This window comes from Alligator sinensis, unplaced genomic scaffold (assembly GCF_000455745.1).
Source record: "Alligator sinensis unplaced genomic scaffold, ASM45574v1 scaffold854_1, whole genome shotgun sequence".
In the NCBI taxonomy this organism is placed as follows: domain Eukaryota; kingdom Metazoa; phylum Chordata; order Crocodylia; family Alligatoridae; genus Alligator; species Alligator sinensis.
In genome coordinates, this window is record NW_005843433.1 from 12,008 (window position 1) to 18,966 (window position 6,959).

Consider the following 6,959-nt stretch of genomic DNA (forward strand, 5'->3'; position numbering starts at 1 on the left):
AAGCACCCCCTGAGCCCCCACCGGAGCCCCGACCCCTGCCGTCACCCCTGAATCGTAGCCGGCCCCTGCAGAGCCGGCACACCAGAGAAGATCGTGATAGACCGAGAGCCTTAGCTATCCGCTGCAACAGGCCGGGCTCTCTGCAGCTGCACGCGGGGCCTAGTCCACAGCGCGGACAAGCTGGGCTCACACAGGGCAAGGTGGGGGGCACGCTCAGTGCCTTGAGTTCACCCAGGGGCAGCCCTGGGAAGTGGTGCCGGGCTGGCCAAGAGTAGCCCACCCCCTGCTACGAAGGCTGTGGTCACATCAGCCTGCCTGCAGAGGCGGCGGCACGACGGTGGCTTCATTAGGCTCCAGAGTTAACAGCACATTTGAGAGGAAGCGAGACCTCCACACCCCTCCGTGCTCACGCTGAGCTGCCTGCAGGCTCAGGCAGACGCTGCAGCATCCCACCTGCTTTCTGGGGTGTCTGCAAGAGCCCCACTTCCTTTGGAGCTGGGAGCCTGCTGCCGGCCGCCCCCGCCAGCCAGGACTGCCGTGACCAGCCCTGCCGGACACGCTCCTGGCGCGAGCGACCGCGCCACGCCAGCAAACACCCCGCGGGACCGTGCCCAGGCACCCATGTAGGAGCATTTCCAGAGGGACACGGACTGATTTATCCTCCCTCCAGCCAGGTCGAGCTGGTCCCCCCGGCCTGGCGCCGGTGGGGGCATTTCCAGGGACCGGGCCGACGTGTCCGACCCGAGGGCCTGAGCCTCTCTGCTCCAAGCCGAGCGGGGGACCTCACCTGCTTGTCCCCTGGTCTCCTCCATCCCGTGGTCCCCCCGCCCCCCTCTCCCGTGTCCACCTCCCTCTTTGTCCCTCCTTGGCCCCCTCCCCAGTCCTGCCCCCGGCTCTGGCTCTCGCGTGGCAGATTGCTGCCTAATTAGTTTAGAGGGAAAACTTAATTGAATTAACTTTTTCACAGCTCCAGCAGCCTGACAGTTGGGGCTCTCTTTCACCAGCCAGCTTCCATCTCCGTGATCTAATTAACTTGTTTAGCAACCTGCCTGGGCCCCGAGACAGCCAGCCCAGCCCCGCAGCCCGGCAGCTGGGGGGTGGGGAGCGGAAAAGGGGGGAGCGGGGGGCTTCGCTTCTCTCCGCTGCCCCCATAGATCAAAGGGTCCCGGCTCCGGAAGGGAAAAAGGAGTCAGGGGGGCCAGGTCTGCGCCCCCCGCTTCTCCAACGTTGGGTGGGGATGGATGGGGGGCCGGGCTCGCACCCCAGCAAACGGAGAAGCAATGTCCCCCTGGCAGAGATCATGGGTCTCCAAGGGTCGTGCATCCCGGCTGGGTGGAGGGATTCACCCGGGGACCCCAGCCCCTGCCTCCATGGGTGCAGCAGGGAGCATCTCCACGTGGAGCCTCCCTGCCCGGCAGTCCTGGGTGAGACCCGCGGGCCTTGGAGGAGCCGCACCAGCTCCAGGGCCCTGCAGGCTGTGGTGCCTGGCAGGGGCTGGATCCCAGCAGGCCTCAGAGCCCTGCACCCCTCTTGGACGGTGCTGGGGGTGGAGGGGGGCAGCGAGGCATCTCCAGGATGACAAAGACGCAATTAGCCTTGGCAGTCCCCGGACTGAAAGTGTTTGTCTTGAAAATGCCCCTAATCCTCCCTAAGCCCCTTGGAGGGGGGGTCCCTGAAAGCCTCTGGGTTATTCATGGGCCCCCGCGGGGTGCTAACGAGGGGCCTTTGACATGCATGCAGGGGGAGTCGCATCAGTACGGCGGAGAGGGGGGAGATGGGAGGGAACTGTGCGTGCATGCACACATGTGTGCATTTGTCCCTGGGTGTGTGCAAGCACCCAGGCGCCCACATGCATGTGGGCTGGCACATGCATAGGTGTGTGCATGAATGTGTGAGCATGGGTGTTTTTTGGGAAAAATAAGCTATCTCTATATGAGGTTAAATATATGCACGTGCACGTGAATGTGTGTGTGTGTGTGTGTGTGTATGCAAGCCCAGTGTGGAGAGGTGCCCCAGCCCACGGCAGCCTCCGAAACCCCCCATGCCTGGGAGCCGTGTATAGACAAGAGTCACGCCTGCGTCGGGACGGGAGCGGCGGGGTTTGGCCGTGGCGCTTCGCTCCCGCCTTGCTCCCTCCTGCTCCGGGGATGCACCGGGGGAGCCGTCCCATGGAGGGGTTTGGGACCACTCGATGCAGGGGCCCCTCGGCCTTTCTCCAAGGCAGGGGGACGGGGCTGGTGGGACCCCCCTGCCCCTGGGCACGCGCTCCGTGGCCCCACAAAGGACAGGCTGCCAGGCCGTGGGCGGTCTCGCTGGGCCCAAGCGAAGCACCTGGAAGGACGGAGCACGGTGCTGGCAAGGGACAGGCCCCGCGCCCCGCAGAGACGGGGGGACACAAAGGAGCCCTCGCGGAGCTGCAGGTGTCTTCGCTGACAGGGACCAAGACGGATCTCCCGACCCCGGTGAATAGGCGCGGTTGGGGGGTGGGGGTCCAGAAGATGGATGGCTGGAGCGACAGAGCCGGGGGGGGCTGGAAGGGGGCGAGGGGCTGGGTAGCAGCGCTGCAGGGTGGGCCAGGCTCTCTGCACGTGTTTCCAGGCACAAGGAGGACGTTTGGGGAGCAGAGCCTGGTGCCACCCTGACCTGCCCCCAGTGCAGATTGGCACGGGGAGGCCTTGCCCTGGGCTTGTGGCCCTCACCCGGGGCTCTCCGGCGCTCGCTGGAAGGGAAACAAAAAGCCCAGGGGAAGCACACGTGAGGGCAGCCCCCCAACCACACGCCCATGCCCTCCATCAGGACTTAGCACACGCGCGCACCCGTGTGCCGGACAGGTAACATGCACGAACCATCCCTCCCCTGCTTACACAGAGCATGCACACACACGCCAGAAGCGCTTCAGTGCACGCCGCGGGGATGTCTGGGGTGCACGGGTGTGTGCCACCGACAGCCCCACGCGCCGGCCCAGCTGGGCACGCACCTCACACAGTGCCCTGTGCCTGCACACCCGTCCCCTCCCATGCACACACCCGTCCCCCTCCTATGCCTGCTGCTACAAATACAGTCGTGCCCTTCTCTCTCTCTCTTTTACACACACACACAGAGGCTGTGCTGCAAAGCCCTCCTTTGCACCATGGTCCAGGGATCAGCCCAGCCTTGGTGCAAAGGGACCGCAGTTGGGGCTGGGTCCGGGTCCGGCCAGGGCTCCCCAAATCCTTTGGGCCACCTGGCACCACGTCCCTTGCAGTACAGCCAGGGCAGGTGTCCCCCAGACACAGCTGGGGATGCCCTTGAGCTCCATCCTCTCCTCCCCTGGGCCCGCTGTGACAGGGCCATAGCCCGAGGCCCCGGGGTGCTGGCATCTCTGCCCCCCCCTGCCCTTGGCATGCAGACCACCCTCCCCTTGCACCCCCCTGCCTGGGTGCAGGGCACCGGCCTCCCCTCCCAGCTGGGTATCTCGCGTGTGCATCCGCCGAGAAGCCTAGCACAACAGCCCGGGGTCTGATGAGGGGAAAGTGAGCTGATTCAATTAGGGAGGAGGACAGGGCTGCTTAGAAGGAAGATGGAAAGGGAGATATTTGCCTCGAAAAGGGATTAATGGAAACGTTAACCGATGAATGACCAGACAGCAGAGAAACCCGCAGCCCCAGACGGGCACGGCTGTGGGGGAAGATGCCGGGCACCCGCAGCCCGACACAGCCCCTGCTTGTGTCCTGGCGACAGCCCCAGGGCCCGACGCGCGTGCACGCGTGCACACACCCCTGCCCGCCCCAGGGTGAGGCTGCTCGCCGCCCCAGTCGCACACGGGGACAGCGCAGGGCACCAGGCCCGCTCAGTCACTGGGGAGGGGGCCCGGGATGGAGCCACAGCCAAGGGACACGGGCACAGGACACGCGCATGTACACAGGCACACGCGGACTTGCCTGTATACACCAACAAGTGCACATGTGCGTGCACACCAACACATACAATCTCTCACACACACAGAGCACACACACATGCACATGTATGCAGGCAAGCATATAGGCACATGCCTACACATGCTCACACCTGTAGACACACCCACCCTGCACACACAGACAAGCATACACATGCAGCAAAAAAGCACATGCTCACACACGCTCATGCAAACACACACACCTGTAGACCCAACCACCTCAGATATACACACACACACACAGACAAGCATACATACATATACATCCCCCCCACCCCGATACATCCACTCTGTAACACATACACACACACAGAGGCATACCTATATATACCTCTCGCATAGACACATCCACTCTGTAACACACACACACACACACACACACACACACACACACACCTATATACACCCCTGCATAGACACATCCACTCTGTAACACATACACACACCCAGAGGCATACCTACATACACACACACCCCCTAGACACATCCACTCTCAGGCACCACACACACATGCATATAGACAAGTATACGTGTATACACACCCTCCCATAGACACATCCACCCCCAGACACGAACACACACACAGACAAGCGAGCACACATATACACCCACCCTCCCAGGCACATCCACTTCAGAACACATGCACATGCATGTATCCACTCCCAGCCACATACACACAGACACACACACAAGCATAAATGTTTACACACACCCCATAAACACATCCACTCACACACCCCCCCCTACAGACAAGCATACACATATACACACACCCCTATAGACACATCCATTCCCCCCCACACAAGTATATACACACACATCCCCACAGATATATCCACTCTCAGATACACACACACAAGTATATACACACATACACACACACCCATAGACATATCCACTCTCAGGCACCCAGACACACAAGTATATACACTTTCCCCTTCCTCCACAAATGCATCCACTCCTAGACACACATAGACCCACACACACACACACACCAGACACATCCACTCCCAAACAACCAAACAAACAAGCATACCCCCCCGACATATCTATTCCAGGACACACACACACGCACAGACCAGTGTACACACCCCCATAGACACATCCACTCCCAGGCACATACACACACACACACACATGCGTATACACACCCCCTGCACAGAAACATCCATTCCTAGACACACACAAACTTCACAGACACACAAGTATATATACACATATAACCCCGCAGACACACATAACACAGACAGACACACAAACATACACACACACACACCAGACACATCCACTCCCAAACACCCACACAAACAAGCATATACACCCCCCAGAAACATCTGCTCACACACACACACACACACAAGTGTACACACTAGACACATCCACACTCCTAGACACACACACACATACACCCTTGCACACACAGACACATCTACTCACACACATGGACAAAAGTAACCCCCCACAGACATATCCATTCCCACACACACACAAAAGAATATAGATACACACACAGACACATCCACTCCCAAGCACACACACAAACAAGCGTACACCTTCCATAGACATATCTACTCCCAGACACATACAGACAAGTGTAAAACCTCCCGTTGACACATCCACACTTCTAGACATGCACACACACACACACAAACATATGCACCTCCCACACACAGACACATCACACACCCTCAGACACATCCACTCCCAAACACACACAAACAAGCATATGCACACACCCCTACAAACATATCTACTCTGACACACACAGACAAGTGTACACACCCCTGATAGACACATCCACACTCCTACACACACATGCTTAGACAAACACACAGCCACTCCCAAACACACACACAAGCATGCATACACATACACACAAACACAAGCATATCCACACACCCCAAAGACACATCCACTCCCAAACACACAAGTATACACACACACACACCTTACAAACACTTCTATTGGCACACACAGACAAGTGTACACCCCAATAGACACCTCTAGTATGCTCCTACACACACACACGCACACACACATCAACTCCCAAATGTACACACATGTATGCATACACACACAGGCATACACACAGAGGCATATACAGGCATATACACTTCACCACCAAACGCATCCATTCCCACACACGCAGACAAGTGTGTACACACTGCCACACACACAAACAAGTGTACACACACACCTTACAGACATATCTACTCCTACACACACATACAAGTATACACACCCCTGATGGACACATCCATGCTCCTACATACACACACACTCCCAAATACACACACAAGCATGCATACACACACAGGTATATACAGTACGCCCCACCTACCAGACACACCCACTTACACACATGCACAAACAAGCATGAACACACACACATGCACCCAGACAAATGCACACCCACACACACACAAGTATATACAGTACACCCCCACCAGACACACCCACTCCCCCCACACACACAAGCATGTACACACCCACAGTCACACACATGCACTCAGACAAATGCAGACCCACTCCCAATACACACACAAGCATACACACGCACCCCGAAGTGTATACAGTACACACCCCCACCAGACAGATCCACTCCCACACACAAACACACATTCCCATCCGCACACTCAAACACCCCCCCACTCCCAAATGCACACACAAGCATACACACGCACCCCGAAGTGTATACAGCATGCACCCCCCTACCAGACACATCCACTCCCACACACACAAAGCATGCACGCACACCCGCAGTCACATACACGCACTCAGCCAAGCGCACATCCAGTCCCAAATACACCCCCGAGTGTATACAGTACACCCCCCTACCAGGCACAGCCACTGCCGCGCGCACACGCGTGTACAAACACACATGCCCACCCGCGCACTCCGACAAACTCCCACGTGCACACACAAGCAGCACGCGGACACGCGCGCTCACACTGGAGGGGCGGGAGGCGGCCGTCGGGGCCGTCGGGGCCGCCCGCAGGCCGGCCGGGGGGGAGGAGCGGGCCCG